Here is a 17942-nt window from a genome sequence, read left to right as displayed (position 1 = left end):
TTTTCAATCTTTGGCTATAAATAGCAAACATAATAGTTTAAGATGCTTAATTTACAATATGGCCGTATATGCAAAAAGAAGCAATGTATCCAATAAAGTTTAAGCTCAAATCCCATAAATAAGATTCTGATGAGCTTTCAACTTTTATACCAAGAGAGCCTCGGCACAAAAAACAAACCCGTTTGATTACAGTACATCTTTTGCTATTTTTGCAACACCATTACAGTAACAGAACACTAAAATATTTACATCCCATACAGGAGAAAAATACTCTCCCAGTAAATTTAAAGTGCAATAGTAGCATTATTTTCACGGTGCTGATCTGCAAGACAGTAAACATTACCAAACGTTCCCAAACAGGTGAACACAAAAGAGAACACCCATGATGAATCCAAAGAACCATTTGGATCCATATTTATACCAAGAGAGCTAAATGCAAGCAAGCAGTAAAGTGCAATGGTGATGGCAATGACAACTCTCATAAGCAGCAAATAGGGGCACCTAATCAAGCCATTTTCATTACATACCAAACACCGTTTAAGAACCTCTTCCTCTTCATCAAACACCTTTCTACTCCCATTGCAATTCCCACAAGGCACAAACCTCACAATCCCCACAACTCCCACAAACAAGTGCCGGTTGTTGTCTCGGAAACCCTTCAAGAACCTAGCCAATTCACCAGTTTCAAACATACTCTTTAAGACATCAGCTCCACCAATATACTTTCCCTTATAAAAACCTGCGGCAAGCCCACTTTCTTCCCTCCAAATACACTCTGTAACTCCTTCTTATAGGCCGAATCCATAGAAACATCTCTCTCATCAACCCAAACACTAAAACCCTCTAAATATAGTCCTAACCGCGTAACAATCCTCTAAGTTCTTCTAATTCCTCTCAAACTCGTCAAATAAACAACAATTCGATCTTGGGTACCCGGTAATCTAATAAAAGATTCATCATTATAACACAGTGATTTCGTTTGTTTTAAAGATTTAATATTTTTTAGTTTCAGCTTCGATCAAATTTGTAAGTTTTTGGGGTTTCTTAGAGTCAAATAAACTGCAGAGTTGCTTGACCTTACCTTTGATAGAATTGCCAGCTGAGAAAACAGATCCTATAGAGTTGTACAACTTGTTGATGGAAAGAGCTCGATTAAGAGATGCATAATTGAGATTAGAGTTAGAATCAACGGTGGGTTGCAAGGTAAAGGATCGATCAAAGCGTTTACTTGATATTGCAAGGTCATTATCTGATTCCGCCATGGACCCAGATAAAGAAATAATAAAGGAATTGGGAAAGAATGGAATCTTTTTCTGGGATTTTTTTAGTGAGAAGAGAAGGGGTTTGTGAAGAACGATCAAATCCGTTGGATGGCTTGTTTTGATTGTTCTAGGTTGCTTTGTATGCGGATTTGGAGGCGTCTTTGTTGTGACAGAGAAACGTGGACGGGCTGTTTTGGAAGCTTTTAATTACCAACTTTGCTTTATTCTTAGTCTTAACTTCTCCCATTAGTTCAATAATTTTCAATTATTGCTCCATTGAGTTTTAAAATGAATAAAGTTATAAGACAGTTGTAAAATATATAAAATAAGGAGTTGTTATACAGTAAAATTCTTTGACAGGTGGTAGGACAGTGATTCGGCATTCTCTTACGCGCCGATCAACGGTAACGCCCTAGAAGAATATATTCCTTTTCTATTTACATCTTACTAAATTAGAATTATATAAATAATATAAAATATAGTTAAATATATTTATCAAACAACTCTTTAAACGAAAATATCTTCAATTGTGCTCATTCGCATGTAAGAAAATTAAAGTTTTAGTTGATTTGTTTTTCTTAATTTTTGCATTTATTTGTTAAATCTATATATATATATATATATATATATATATATATATATATTGAAAAAAGGATAATTGCATTCTTTTGCAAATGTTTTTCTTCAAAAAATTATCTATATTTTTATGAAGGCCAAATGACTATTTCCCACCCAAGGTTTGATGCTCTCCCAAGTTTTCACCCTTTAACTATGGAAACACCAAACACCCACCCATGGTCGGTTAGATTTAACAAAACCTTAAAGGTGGTAAGGGTAAAATCGTCATTTTCTCTATAATATTAAAAATAAACTAAAATAGAATCTAATTGTGCCCCCCTAAACTTTAAAAACTAAAATTTTCTCCCAGCCTAAGTTTAAAAAATCACAATTTCACCCTAGGGTTTCGTTTTGAAATCTCCGACGACATCTCCGGCTCCATTGCTGACGACCTCTCCCTCTCGAAGCATCCTCTCCTTCCGACGATCTCTTTTCTCCTATTTGGAAGCCCGATCGAAGTCGGAGAAGCCGTGGAAGATGAAGAACTTCGTTGGGAAAGACGAAGTCTTCGTCTTCCCAGTCGTCGTTGTCTGGGAAGACGATCGTCTTCCCAGACGAAGACAAGACGACTCGTTGTCCTCTGGGAAGACGATTTCTCTTCCCAGACAACTTCTCTCTGCGTCGGATGTATTGGGGTGGAGTTGAGGGGGGCCGTCGGTGGAAGAGAAACCGTCGGGAGGGGAAGACAGCCGACGATGGCGCTGGAGAAAGTGAAAAGGTTCGGAAATAAACCCTAGGGGGGGAAATGCGATCTTTTCAAACTTAGCTTAGGGAAAAAATGTTAGTTTTTAAACTTTTAGGGGGGAGAAATGAGATTAAATTTTTAGGGGTTAGGGTTTTGTTAAATCTAACCGGTCATGGGTGGGTGTTTGGTGTTTCTATAGTTAAAGGGTAGAAACTTGAGAAAACATCAAACCTTGGGTGGGAAATAGTCATTTGGCCTTTTATGAAATCAGTTCACAAAATTTTCATTTTCAAACATATGTATCCGTTCATTAAATCAATTCTGTAATTTTTTTGGAAAAATATTATTTTTATGGAAAACAATATTTTTTTATATATTTTAAAAAAATATATAAAATGTTTTTCCATAATATATGTATGCTTTCGTTAAAGCAATTCATATATTTTAGAAAAAAATATAATTACATTCTAAAACAAAAATTTTCTTTCCAAATATAGGATTGTCTTTATTAATTACATTCTTCACAAAAGATTTCTTTCCAATTTTATATGTCTTCATTAAATCAGTTTATTTATTCTGGAAAAATGATGATTACATTCTGTTACAAAATTTTTCTTTCCAAATATATCTATCTTTTCATTGCTCAATTTATCTTCTTTAGAGGAAAAAAAGACCGCAACACTTCTCTAAATGTGTGTTTCAAGGGAAATATAGACCAAAGAAACATATTGACTTAAACTTTTCTTGTCATACATATAGACAACAAAATATATTCATAACAACATGATAAACACTTCTTAATTGGAGTGCAAAAAAGTGTTTACCATAAAATCCCAGTACTCATAAAAATCATATGTCAAACATCAATCCAACACGTCACAAAAAATCCATAAAACTAAAATGTGCATATATGAATCTAACAATATTAGTCTGCAACTAAAATAGATAAATTCAAAAATTGAAAAATAAATATATGAAACCAACAATATAGAATGAAACATGTGACTAAAGGCCCTGTTCATGCAAGCACTACTTGAGCTGACCCGTTAGCTCCCCTGCATGCCCTTGCTACTGAACTTGCCTGTCTATAAAACCACACAAGGAAGCATTAGCATTGCAACACTTAGTAAGTAGCTAAACTATTGGGCCACTTCAATATTAGTATAAATCAACTAGCATTTTGAGATAAAACTAAACTCTTATAAGTATTTGTTGTCTACTCTTCGATGTTTTTCAACATCCTAAATACCCATCCAACTAATATATGACATTACGTATGTCCTATCTCTATAGGCACTACCATCCTAGATGACTAGTTTTAAGCTTACGTTATCGATTGGATACCTAACTCTTGGTCTTGAGCATCTTGGATGCCATATTAAAGCATATTTGAATGACATGTTTGATGATTGCCACAAGTGGTGCACATAACACAATGTCGTAGTTTGCCACCTTGGTCACATAAGAAATCTAGTTACACTCATTCCTTTTCTATGAATGCATAGTTACAAGACTACTAACTAAAGTTCATCCTCAGATGACCGTTACCATATATACGTATATGAAAAATCTTATTGATCATCTGAGGAATAATATAGTGTAGTTATGTTTTTCCATGAACACAATGTAAGTGAATCACTATGCACCTTGGTATAGAATATCTAAAGCAAATAAGAAGGCATGGGTTTAAGTCTCCTCTGACGATATTTCAAGATCAAACTCTTGACTTACTAAACTCAGTGGTTGTAAAGCTAGTCACTAAACCTAAGGTTTTATTTACTTAGTATGATTGGTTCAATCTCGAATAGGCAATTCAATTCCGGTGGAGTTCTTTGATACAAAAAAAAAAAAAAAACATATCATGGGTATCTAGCTACAACCTAAATGCTTTCACTTATTTAATATCACATTACACACTATTAGTGGCTATTTTGATGTACATCATCCTTTCTTATTTTTCTTAACTTCTCTTAATTTAATCCAAATCTACTTTATTCAATTTCAATGTCATCTTCTATATAGTCAAACACATTTTATTTGTCATTCGCCTTAGTATCCTTCTAATAAGGTTTTTTATCTCTTCCCCATTCTAGTGCACAACATAGGGGTAAAATGGTAAAATGACTCTCAAGTATGATTGTGACTAACCTTGCACAACCTTTCACTATGATGGCTATGCAGGGGTGTACACTTCCTTAAGTCATAATCATGCATTCTTACATTAACTAACAGTCTTCTAACGTTTGTTAATCCTAATCCAGCTTATCATGATCGTGTTCTCCTCATACACATCATTATGCATCCTTATGCTTTAAGGTGCTCAAAATGCATTAAAAGTTGTATTTAAAATTTTTAGAAAAACATAATCAAACACACACAAGAACCATAAACACATAGTATCCATTCATGGACAATTATCATATAATATGCATTACAACTAAAAGAAGATTCAAGAAGCATACCTATGTTGACAACACCTTTATTTTGACAATCACAAATCTTGGTTGTAATCACTTCGTTGGGTCATACATCAATATCCACATAAAGTATGAACTCCAAGGTGCTCAAACATGCACACACATATTGTTAGGTTACTTATGCATGGATAAGCCTTTCAGAGGTGAAGGTTGCACTCTATATGCATGGTGCAAAGTTATGAAATTATGAATTTGTGCCTCTTTATATATAGACCATGCATGATCGTTCATTAAGATTCACAATTATGTATCATCTTTATCTTTATCCTGTATAATTTATTATGTATCTGGATTTCACGATGGATAAGGATAATTAATAATCTTTATCAAAGGATCATGCACGTTCATACATGATCCATGCATGATTGTACATTGCCTAATATTTCCATTTGGATAATTTCCAACTTCCACAATTTTAGTTATACTCAAACCTTTCAAGATTATTACATTTTGGTTCCTAGGTGTGATAAATTTCACTTTGAGTCTAAAGACATCTTGAGACTTGAAATTGTCTATCCAGATACTAGATTAGATTCATATCAAATAATCTTATTCCTTTAGAGTTTAGTTAATCTTTTTTGTGTGTAACTCATAGGCTTTCTGTTAGGTTGATAGTGGGTGAATTCATGTCAATCTCTTAACCTGATAGCTATTGAACATAGACTAAGATTTTTTTATAGCAAGGCATCATAGCCACTTGAATAATGAAGTGTCATAGATTGACTATTAACCTTTTAGTAATATGGTTACTCATACAATTTGATCCTTTCATCATTCAATAATTCTTTGAGGTTGAGGTATAGATTTAGTATTTACTTCTCAGTACCTCGATCTATATAAAGTGATGGTTGTATCAACATCCATACAATATTGGATTGAATGATGTAACCTGTTATAATAACATATTTTATTAGTTTTAGATATCCATCAATTTGGCATATCTGAGATATTTGCTTTTTTGCTCAGAAGTGATAAATTTTTTATTGACACTTCTGAGTAAAAAACTCCTTTATACTAATATCATTTTGGCATATCAAAGACACTCATACATGACTCTCGAATATGATATGACTAATCACTATCATTTTGGCTATCTTTTATAAGAACTATGTTGAATTGTTGTCAAACCATACTGATCTTTACACAAGACAATTTGATGACCTTAAGTCGAAGGACCATATATACCTCCATTTTCTAAAAGAATTTATTCAATAGACACTAGAGCAAACAACGATATAAAATCCTTTTAGTAAGTTTGTCTAGTATGCATATCTACAATATACACCTATGTGTCGCACTAAGCTGACAACAAATAGTTTTAACATATGATATGTAACACTTACAGGTATGTCTTAAGGGTGAAATAGTCTTTGTGCATGGTTATTATTGATATGTGAATGGTTTAAAGCAAATTAAATGCTAAAATATGAATTTTAGGAGACACATGATCGTGTGTGAGTTGTCTATGCCTTATGTCACTGTCATGTTAGTTGGATAAGGTGATTTTGCATAAAATTTGAATTCATGATACATGGTCATGAATGATAAGGTATACACTCATGTATAACGTTACATAGTTTCAGTTCAAAAAGGCACATTTACTACATTTTAGAAATTCTAATCCTTATCCAAAAACACACGATTACAAAAAGAGAGAGAAAGAAGTATTGAAGCTAATTGGCCAGACTATTTTGTGGTAGCTTTGACATTCATTTCTTAGTGACGTGGTGAGAAAAAGGGTAGATAAAAGGAGGCTTGCTGATCAACTTGGTTTTTTATAATTTTAACCAAAAGGTAAGTAGGTTTCTCTCTACTCTGATTTTGTGATGAATTTGACAAGAACCAAGGGTTCTTCTTTCCATCAAATTTATGCATAAGTATTTGATTTTTATATATATTTATATATTGTGTTGGTGAATTAATTTGGATGAAAGTATAAAGATTTATGGAGTGTGTCATGCTTATTTCTTCTGATATAAATTGATAATTTGAGAACCATCATTTTAGTGTTACAGTATGTATGATAATGGTTGGGAATTGAGTATGGAATGGTATATAATTTTGATAGTTAATGTCTCCCATATGGTGTGACAATTTTGATGATTAAGTTTAAGTTTTTAGGTGTTAATGGCCCATCTCATGATAATACATTTCACATAATGTTAAGATAGTATTTTGATGTTGCGATGTTCGTATTTGTACTTGGCATAATGTTCAATCAATAGAATGAACACCGATAGAAATTGTGAATTAGGTTGATTCTATCATTTTCTAGTTTCGATACATAGTCATATGGTATGAAACACCACAATCTTGTCAATGAGGGGCTTGCAATCATCAACTTTTAGTTTAGAGGATATCATAGGTACTGTAACCTCTCCTAACCATTGGGTGTGTTACAGAAAAACGGCATGAGTTCCCCTATTTTAGAGGGCCCGGGGAATATTTTTCTCTTTTTCATTATGCCCTGTAACACTCCCAATTTGTAATTCACACAAACCAGTCCTACCAATCGACCGAATTTTTATCAACTTAATCACAATTAGTAAAATAATTACATAATAATAACTATCATAAAAATAAATTATCACCCACAGAAACTTTATAACCAATTTTCAAATCTAGTCATATATATATATATATACATCATAACATTTAAATCAACAAAATTATGGTGCCTTCCTCCCTTAGCCTCATGTCTCATTAGTGCTCCCCGGGAACCTTTGCTGCATTTCTTTACCTGTAAAATATTAAATTAAACGGAGTGAGCGACTATGGCTCAGTAAGAAAATCATACTAAACACTTAAAGTATTTCATACCAGTATTAATCTCTTTCATACTCAACATGTCTGGGCTATTCATATATAAAATTATTGACACGGACACGCATTAAACACATATCAGAATTCTCTTCTTTCACCAATTTATTCATTTTCTTACTATACAGATATGATTCACTCATTATGATTTATGTATGTATGAGTGCCATGACATTTCTATTTTCTGATCGTACATCTTTCTCAACTCTTTATCAGCCACACAGGCTTGTATACATAATTCTAATGCAAATGACTTTCATAAAATATTTACTAATTTGTTTCTCTCTCTTTCTCATTGATCGATCTAGACTACATATGATAGTACTTGCAGTCACCATACAAAGTATAATTCTCTCTTACACGCATATTTTTTTTCTTTGTTGTCCACACAGTACAGCTAATATTTTTCTTTGCTGTCCACACAGTACAGCTGATATTTTTCTTTTGCTGTCCACACAGTACAACTGATTTTTTTCTTGGCTGTCCACACAGTACAGCTGATATTTTTTCTTTGCTGTCCACACAGTACAGCTGATATTTTTTCTTGGCTGTCCACACAGTACAGCTGGTTGTCCACACAGTACAACCGATTATTTTATTGCTGTCCACACAGTACAACTGATTTTTTCCTTTGCTGTCCACACAGTACAGCTGGTTGTCCACACAGTACAACCGATTATTTTATTTGCTGTCCACACAGTACAGCTGGTTGTCCACACAGTACAACCGATTATTTTATTTGCTGTCCACACAGTACAGCTGGCGTGTAAGGATTTTTAGTATGTTTTCTGCTTTCCTGTATCATATGAGTCATTATAAAACCAAAAATACTTGTTTTCCATTTTCTAAAAGCATGCATGACTTAGAAAATATTTTTCTTTTTTCTTTATTTTTTTCTAAATCATGCATATGTTATGATTCCTCATGTATGCATATATAACCATAATATGAAATATGCACATTTGTTATTTTCCCTTATTCTTTTCATTCCTTCTCAAATATCATATTATTTTCTCATGCATTTATATATATATCATGCCTCAAATTAATTTCAATTATACAATATAGGCTTAATATAAGGGTTATTTCACACATTTTATGCACATAATTAAACAAAATTAACCTATATCACATAAAATGACATTTTTACCCTTATGGCCAAAATTACCTTTTTACCCTTATGGCCAAAAATTATATCATGAATCCTAATGAATTTTTTTATCCTTTTGAGCATAAATCACCTTAATTGTAATACCTTACATACTGATATAAGTAAAGGTTATTTAAATAACCTAACTCAAATTTACTTCAAGTATGTAAAGTATGAAATTCTTAGCTTTTATTGGCTACATAGATGATTTAAGCTTATTCACCTTCTTTTCTTCTTCCTGGCAATCTTAATCAACCAAAAATATGATCATCCATCAAAACCCTAAACTTGACATATCTTAAAAATTAAATTTCTTACCTTAGAACTGATCAGAATTGACAGATCTACACTTTTTATAACTTGAGCCTCTAGAAATTAGGTGGTTTAGCTAGGTTTTTGGACAAATTTTGGTTAAGGGAAAAAGCTTAGCTATAAAGAATGGAGGTCTCGGCTAAAATGAAGAAGGAAGTGAATAGAAATAAGTTTATAAGCCTTTTGGACCATTTTGCCCTTAACCTTTTTCATAAATTACTATTTTATCCTTAGCCAATTACCAAAAACCCTTAGCACCACCATATAATTTCAAGTGTGCCCTTCAATTTTAATTCCCACTTTGTCCCTTGAATCTTTATAAAATGACCATTTTACCCCCTTTGAAAAATATTGCTCATTTAGTAGTTTTCTATGATTCTTTTACAATTTCTTTACACAACAAGTTATAAAATCAACTCTAGGGGTAATTTTGGAAGTGGAGTTTACTGACACACCTGAATTCGGATGTTACATTTCTTCCCCCTTAAAAGAATTTCGTCCTCGAAATTTAAACAAATAAGTTGGGAAATCTCTCTCTCATTTGTTGTTCAACCTCCCATGTGGCTTCTTCCACCTTATGATTCTTCCATAATACTTTCACTAATAAAATTGTCTTATTTCGGAGCTCTTTTATTTTTCTGTCTAGTATCTGCACCGGTTGCTCCTCATAAGCTAAATCTTCTTTTAATTCCACATCATCTGATTTCAAGACATGTGAAGGATCGCTAATGTACTTTCTCAATAAAGAAATATGAAATACATTATGAACTCGATCCATACTAGGTGGAAGTGCAAGTCTATAAGCCACCTTGCCCACTCTTTCTAAAATTTCAAATGGGCCAATAAATCTTGGAGCAAGTTTCCCTTTTCTTCCAAATCTCATCACGTGCTTGTAAGGGGCTACTTTCACAAAAACTTTATCACCCGGTTGAAACTCTACTTCTTTCCTTTTCAAATCTGCATAGCTCTTTTGTCTGTCTTGAGCTTGCTTCAATCTAGTCTTGATAATCTTTATATCTTCCACCATCCTTTGGGTTAACTCAGGCCCAAGAACTTGACTCAAATCATCTCGCTCTCCTATATCATCCCAATGTAATGGAGATCTACACTTTCGTCCATAAAGAGCCTCATATGGTGCCATTTTAATGGTGGACTGGTAACTATTATTATATGCAAATTCTATCAATGAAACCATTTCATGCCAGGTCATTTTGTAATCTAAACAACAGGCCCTCAACATATCCTCTAGTATTTGATTCACCCTCTCTGTCTGGCCATCTGTTTGAGGATGATATGCTGTGCTAAATGCCAGCCTAGTACCCAATGCTCTTTGTAAGCTACCCCAAAAAGCTGAAACAAATCTAGGGTCTTTATCCGACACAATAGTTTTAGGTACGCCATGTAATCTCACAATCTCCCGTATATAAATCTGGGCCAATTGATCTGAAGTAAAACTATCTTTCACTAGAATAAAATGGGCCGATTTAGTCAATCTATCTACAATCACCCATAATGCATTATAACCTTTTTGTACTCGAGGTAGGCCAATGATGAAATCCATTGAAATATCTTCCCATTTCCATTCAGGAATACTAAATGGGTGAAGCAAACCTGAAGGTCTCTGATGCTCGGCCTTGACCTGTTGACATACCAAACACTTAGCTACATAGTCTCCAATATCTTTCTTCAAACCTATCCACTAATAAGTTTTCTTTAAATCCTGGTACATCTTTACTCCCCTAGGGTGGGCAGTGTAAAGTGTATCATGTGCTTCACTTAAGATTTTCTTTCTCAATTCCAGATCTTGGGGAATGCATACCCTGTTTCTGAACTTGAGCACTCCATCTATCATTTGAAACTCAGTTGTTTTCCCTTCACATATCTGTTGACTTATTTTCTGGCACCACAAATCTTCTACTTGCTTCTCTTTTATTTCATTGAAGAGATTAGGTTGAATTTCCAATCTGGCCACTTGACTTCTTATCACCTCAATCTGTTCCCCCTGAAACTCTTTCTGTAACTCTATCTGAATGGTAAGATGCGCTATGACAATCTTTCTACTCAAGGCATCGGCTACCACATTTTAATATCACATTCATAATCTTTGACTAGCTCTAACCATCTCCTTTGTCTCATATTCAAGTATTTCTGAGTGAAGAAATATTTTAGACTTTTATGGTCGGTGTAGATATTACATTTAACTCCATATAAATAATGTCTCCAAATTTTTAAAGCAAAAACCACTGCTGCTAACTCTAAATCATGGGTAGGGTAGCGTGTTTCATAATCTTTTAACTGCCGAGAGGCATACGCTATCACCTTACCCTTTTGCATCAGCACGGCTCCCAAGCCATTATGCGAGGCATCACAATAAATATCATAATCTACACCTTCCTCTGGTAATACTAAAATAGGAGCTATAGTCAACCGCCTTTTTAGCTCTTGGAAACTTTTTTCACAAGCTTCAGTCCATAGAAAAGGAGTTCCTTGTCTAGTAAGAGTTGTAAGTGGCTTGGCTAACCGGGCAAAACCTTGAACAAATCTTCTGTAATAGCCGGCTAGCCCTAAAAAGCTTCTAATCTCTTTCACAGTCTTCGGCCTCACCCATTCAAGTATTGTTTCTACTTTACTAGGGTCCATAGCTATACCTTCCTTAGTAACCACATGTCCCAAAAATACTACTCGATCCAACCAGAATTCACACTTAGAGAATTTGGCATACAATTTCTTTTCTCTCAATCTTTGTAGCACAAATCTCAAGTGTTCGGCATTTTCTTCTTCTGATCTAGAGTATATCAAGATATCATCAATAAATACCACCAGGAATTTGTCAAGGCAATCATGAAATACTCGATTCATTAAATCCATAAAGATTGTTGGAGCATTAGTCAATCTAAAGGGCATCACCACAAACTCGTAGTGCCCGTAGCGAGTCCGAAAAGCTGTCTTTGGAATATCTTGCTCTGCAATCCTCACCTGGTGATAACCCGATCTCAAGTCAATTTTGGAGAACACAGAAGCTCCTTTCAATTGATCAAATAAATCATCAATTCGAGGCAACGGGTATTTATTCTTCACTGTCAGTTTATTCAACTCCCTGTAATCTATGCACATACGAAGCGACCTATCTTTCTTTTTGACAAATAGTATGGGTGCTCCCCAAGGAGAATGGCTAGGTCTAATAAAACCTTTATCTAAAAGTTCTTGCAATTGTTTCTTTAATTCTTGTAATTCAGCTGGAGCCATTCAATAAGGGGCTTTTGAAATTGGGGCTGAGCCAGGTTCTAACTCGATACTAAACTCTAACTCTCTCTCTGGAGGTAAACCTGGTAGCTCATCAGGAAAGACATCTGGGAAATCTTGTACTATTGGGACATCCTGAACACCCAATCTTTGAACATCATGCTCATGCACCACATGAGCTAAATATCCCATACACCCCTTTTTCAATAATTTTTGTGCTTTTACATTACTGATCATCATACTAGGTTGATGACCCTTTCCAAAATTAAAGTAATTCCCATTATCAAGTAGGAATCGAGCCTTTTTCTTTCTACAATCAATCTCAACTCCATATCTTTCTAAGAAATCCATGCCTAGGATAACATCAAAATCAGGCATATCAAAGACAATCAAATCCACCTTTAACTCTCTCCCATGTATCACTACCCTCTGGTCTTTTAACATCTTATCAGTAATCACACTCCCACCATCTGGTATCTCAATTCTAATGGAATGGGTAGATCTAACAGGCACTAAACCTACCCTTTCAATAACCCCTGGTGCAATAAAGGAGTGTGTAGCTCCTGAATCAATCAATGCATATAAAGAAATAGAGTGGAAAAAGAGCTGACCAGTAACTACAGATGGACTAGCCTCCGTCTGACTATGGGTAGCTGTATAAACCCGTGCATTAGTACCTCTCCCTGGTTGCACTGGCGGAATTAGGCTTTGTTGTGGCTGTATCTGAACTGGCACTTCGGTACTTTGGCAATCCTTTGCTATATGCCCTAGCTGTCGGCATCTATAACAAATCACCTGTTTCTGCTGGTACCAACATTCCCCACTATGACGTCTCCCGCAAATCTGACATTGGAGAATATTTTCTTTTCTAGGCTTCTTGTCACTCTTCTAGCCTTTTCTACTTGCTTTTGACTGGAATTTTCTTTTTCCTCTATTGTTTCTGAAACTGGAGCCAATTGAGCTACCCCTTGATGTTGTAACTGGTGCAGAAATAGTCAATGAAGCAGGTAAAGCTGACTGACTTGGCATCATTGTTTGGGGTACTGTCAATGATGGAGGTGTTGACATGGAAAGTGCATTTCTGGGTAGCTTATTAACATATACCTCCAACCTCAATGCTCTCTCCAATGCCTCTTCATAAGTTTGAGGAGGTTGTGGTCAAGCTAGCACATGCAAGGCTATCTCCGGTTTAAGGCCTTGAAGAAATCTGTCCAACCGGAGACTAGGGGTACTCACCATACCTAGAGCAAAACTGGTTAAGATATCAAAACGGGTAGAGTAATCCTTTACTGAACCCTCTCCCTGCTGTAAAGAAATGAACTCTTGAACTTTGACTGCTACCACATCAGTTGTTCTATATTGGGCCTCAAATACCTTTCTAAAGTCTTTCCAAGTCATCAGATCCACATTTCTGGTTTCTTTAACTAGGTCCCACCATATGCGGGCCTCTCCCCTCATCAAGAAACTGGCATACCGAACTTTTTCTCTATCAGTCATAGGAAATAAATTCATAGTACTTTCCACTTGCTTGATCCATTCATCAGCCACTAAAGGATCTTTAGTACCTTTAAATTCAGGAGGGGTATGCTGATTAGGTAAGGAATAAATGGGCTCAAGTCGCCTTTGAGCTCTAATTTCTCCTCTCCCTTCATTCCTCATTTTATTTCTAATTTCTTCTATGACTTCCTTACGAATCTCGCTTCTAATCTCATCTCGAATGGCATCTCTGGCTATATTTTCAGGTGTGGGTCTATCTTGACTCTCAGTCAACACCTGACGGACTATATCTCTTATTTCTGCTAGCCCAAATCCTGAACCAACTGACGGGGCAGGGTTAGACGGTTCTCCCGTCTCTTTTTGAATACCCCTTCCACGACCCCGTCCTCGTCCTCGTCCTCGTCCTCGTCTTGTGGTACTCATCTAATAACTGCATAAGTGTAATTACATAATATTCTATTATTTGAATACAGGTAAAGAAAATAACTTACTGCAGTCGATTCTCGGGAGCTGATCTGTGAGACATGAGGGGCACCTGTGCAATATTAGAATGCAAAACCATAGATATATTGTATTATATTACTACACATTATATTATATTTTTCTTTAAGCACCCAAAATCGCGCTCTGATACCAAAAATGTAACCTCTCCTAACCATTGGGTGTGTTACAGAAAAACGGCATGAGTTCCCCTATTTTAGAGGGCCCGGGGAATATTTTTCTCTTTTTCATTATGTCCTGTAACACTCCCAATTTGTAATTCACACAAACCAATCCTATCAATCGACTGGATTTTTATCAACTTAATCACAATTAGTAAAATAATTACATAATAATAACTATCATAAAAATAAATTATCACCCACAGAAACTTTATAACCAATTTTCAAATCTAGTCATATATATATATATACATCATAACATTTAAATCAACAAAATTATGGTGCCTTCCTCCCTTAGCCTCATGTCTCATTAGTGCTCCCTGGGAACCTTTGCTGCATTTCTTTACCTGTAAAATATTAAATTAAACGGAGTGAGCGACTATGACTTAGTAAGAAAATCATACTAAACACTTAAAGTATTTCATACCAGTATTAATCTCTTTCATACTCAACGTGTCTGGGCTATTCATATATAAAATTATTGACACGGATATGCATTAAACACATATCAGAATTCTCTTCTTTCACCAATTTATTCATTTTCTTACTATACAGATATGATTCACTCATTATAATTTATGCATGTATGAGTGCCATGACATTTCTATTTTCTGATCGTACATCTTTCTCAACTCTTTATCAGCCACACAGGCTTGTATACATAATTCTAATGCAAATGACTTTCATAAAATATTTACTAATTTGTTTCTCTCTCTTTCTCATTGATCGATCTAGACTACATATGATAGTACTTGCAGTCACCATACAAAGTATAATTCTCTCTTACACGCATATTTTTTTCTTTGCTGTCCACACAGTACAGCTGATATTTTTCTTTTGCTGTCCACACAGTACAGCTGATATTTTTCTTTTGCTGTCCACACAGTACAGCTGATATTTTTCTTTTGCTGTCCACACAGTACAGCTGATTTTTTTCTTGGCTGTCCACACAGTACAGCTGATATTTTTTCTTTGCTGTCCACACAGTACAGCTGATATTTTTTCTTTGCTGTCCACACAGTACAGCTGGTTGTCCACACAGTACAACCGATTATTTTATTTGTTGTCCACACAATACAACTGATTTTTTTCTTTGCTGTCCACACAGTACAGCTGGTTGTCCACACAGTACAACCGATTATTTTATTTGCTGTCCACACAGTACAGCTGGCGTGTAAGGATTTTTAGTATGTTTTCTGCTTTCCTGTATCATATGAGTCATTATAAAACCAAAAATACTTGTTTTCCATTTTCTAAAAGCATGCATGACTTAGAAAATATTTTTCTTTTTTCTTTATTTTTTTCTAAATCATGCATATGTTATGATTCCTCATGTATGCATATATAACCATAATATGAAATATGCACATTTGTTATTTTCCCTTATTCTTTTCATTCCTTCTCAAATATCATATTATTTTCTCATGCATTTATATATATATCATGCCTCAAATTAATTTCAATTATACAATATAGGCTTAATATAAGGGTTATTTCACACATTTTATGCACATAATTAAACAAAATTAACCTATATCACATAAAATGACATTTTTACCCTTATGGCCAAAATTACCTTTTTACCCTTATGGCAAAAAATTACATCATAAATCCTAATGAATTTCTTTATCCTTTTGAGCATAAATCACCTTAATTGTAATACCTTACATACTGATATAAGTAAAGGTTATTTAAATAACCTAACTCAAATTTACTTCAAGTATGTAAAGTATGAAATTCTTAGCTTTTATTGGCTAAATAGATGATTTAAGCTTATTCACCTTCTTTTCTTCTTCCTGGCAACCTTAATCAACCAAAAATATGATCATCTATCAAAACCCTAAACTTGACATATCTTAAAAATTAAATTTCTTACCTTAGAACTGATCAGAATTGACAGATCTATACTTTTTATAACTGGAGCCTCTAGAAATTAGGTAGTTTAGCTAGGTTTTTGGACAAATTTTGGTTAAGGGAAAAAGCTTAGCTATAAAGAATGGAGGTCTCGGCTAAAATGAAGAAGGAAGTGAATAGAAATAAGTTTATAAGCCTTTTGGACCATTTTGCCCTTAACCTTTTCCATAAATTACTATTTTATCCTTACCCAATTACCAAAAACCCTTAGCACCACCATATAATTTCAAGTGTGCCCTTCAATTTTAATTCCCACTTTGTCCCTTGAATCTTTATAAAATGACCATTTTACCCCCTTTGAAAAATATTGCTCATTTAGTAGTTTTCTATGATTCTTTTACAATTTCTTTACACAACAAGTTATAAAATCAACTCTAGGGGTAATTTTGGAAGTGGAGTTTACTGACACACCTGAATTCGGATGTTACAGGTACACCAAGGTACTTAAAAGGAAGTGTACCAAACTCAATGTCGAGGGTTGATTTTAAGAGCTCCGCTTCAATATTATTGACCCTCGAAAGATAAAGATTACTTTTGGCCAAATTTGGAAACAATCTAATGTGTCCTTCATGAGAGATATGAAATCCACATCCACCCTACAAAATAACATGAGGTCATCGACAAAACATAAGTGGGTAATATTATTTTTCTTACACTTCCAATGGTGGCTGAAATGAGAATTCTCCTTTAGTTCACTAAACATGCAAGAAAACACTTCCATGGCAATGACAAAAAGGTGTGGGGAAAGTGGGTCCCTTTGCCTTAGCCTTCTAGTACTTTTGAAAAAGCCAACAAGTTCACCATTTAGGCCCACCAAGAACGAAGGACTAGTGATTCAAGTATTTATCCAACTAATGAACCGATGAGGCATATCAATGGTATCAAGGACAACAAGCAAGAAGTCACAATTTAAGGTATCATAGGCTTTCATGAGATCTATCTTAATGGAACATTTCTTTTCACGAGTGTCCTTTTGGTAGTTATGTATAAGCTTTTGGCATAGAAGAATATTCTTACCAATGCATCGGCCTCCCACAAAAGCACCTTGAACTTTGTTTATAAACTAAGGAAGTATGGTTTTCAGGCGATTTGCCATGATTTTAGTGATATATTTGTACAGTGTATTGCAACAAGCTATATACCTGAAATCTTTACAAAGAAAAAGGTTAGTAACTTTAGGAACAAGAGCAAGTATAGTGCAATTAACCTCTTTTAAGAGATGACCTGTATTAAAAAAATGCTTGATGGCCTTCACAACATCATCACCAATTATGTTCCATGCTGCCTTGAAAAAACATGCAC

At 34.6% G+C, this 17942-nt stretch overlaps 1 pseudogene; it reads right to left on the bottom strand.

The window, feature by feature from the left end:
- Nucleotides 1–284: 284 nt before the first annotated feature.
- LOC123205458 lies at nt 285–1527 on the bottom strand (annotated as a pseudogene).
- Between the last annotated feature and the right edge of the window lie 16415 nt (nt 1528–17942).

The sequence above is a fragment of the Mangifera indica genome, unplaced genomic scaffold, assembly GCF_011075055.1.
Source record: "Mangifera indica cultivar Alphonso unplaced genomic scaffold, CATAS_Mindica_2.1 Un_0006, whole genome shotgun sequence".
In the NCBI taxonomy this organism is placed as follows: Eukaryota; Viridiplantae; Streptophyta; class Magnoliopsida; order Sapindales; family Anacardiaceae; genus Mangifera; species Mangifera indica.
The sequence above is the reverse complement of the archived record's forward strand: the minus strand, read 5'-3'. Positions and strand labels throughout refer to the sequence as shown.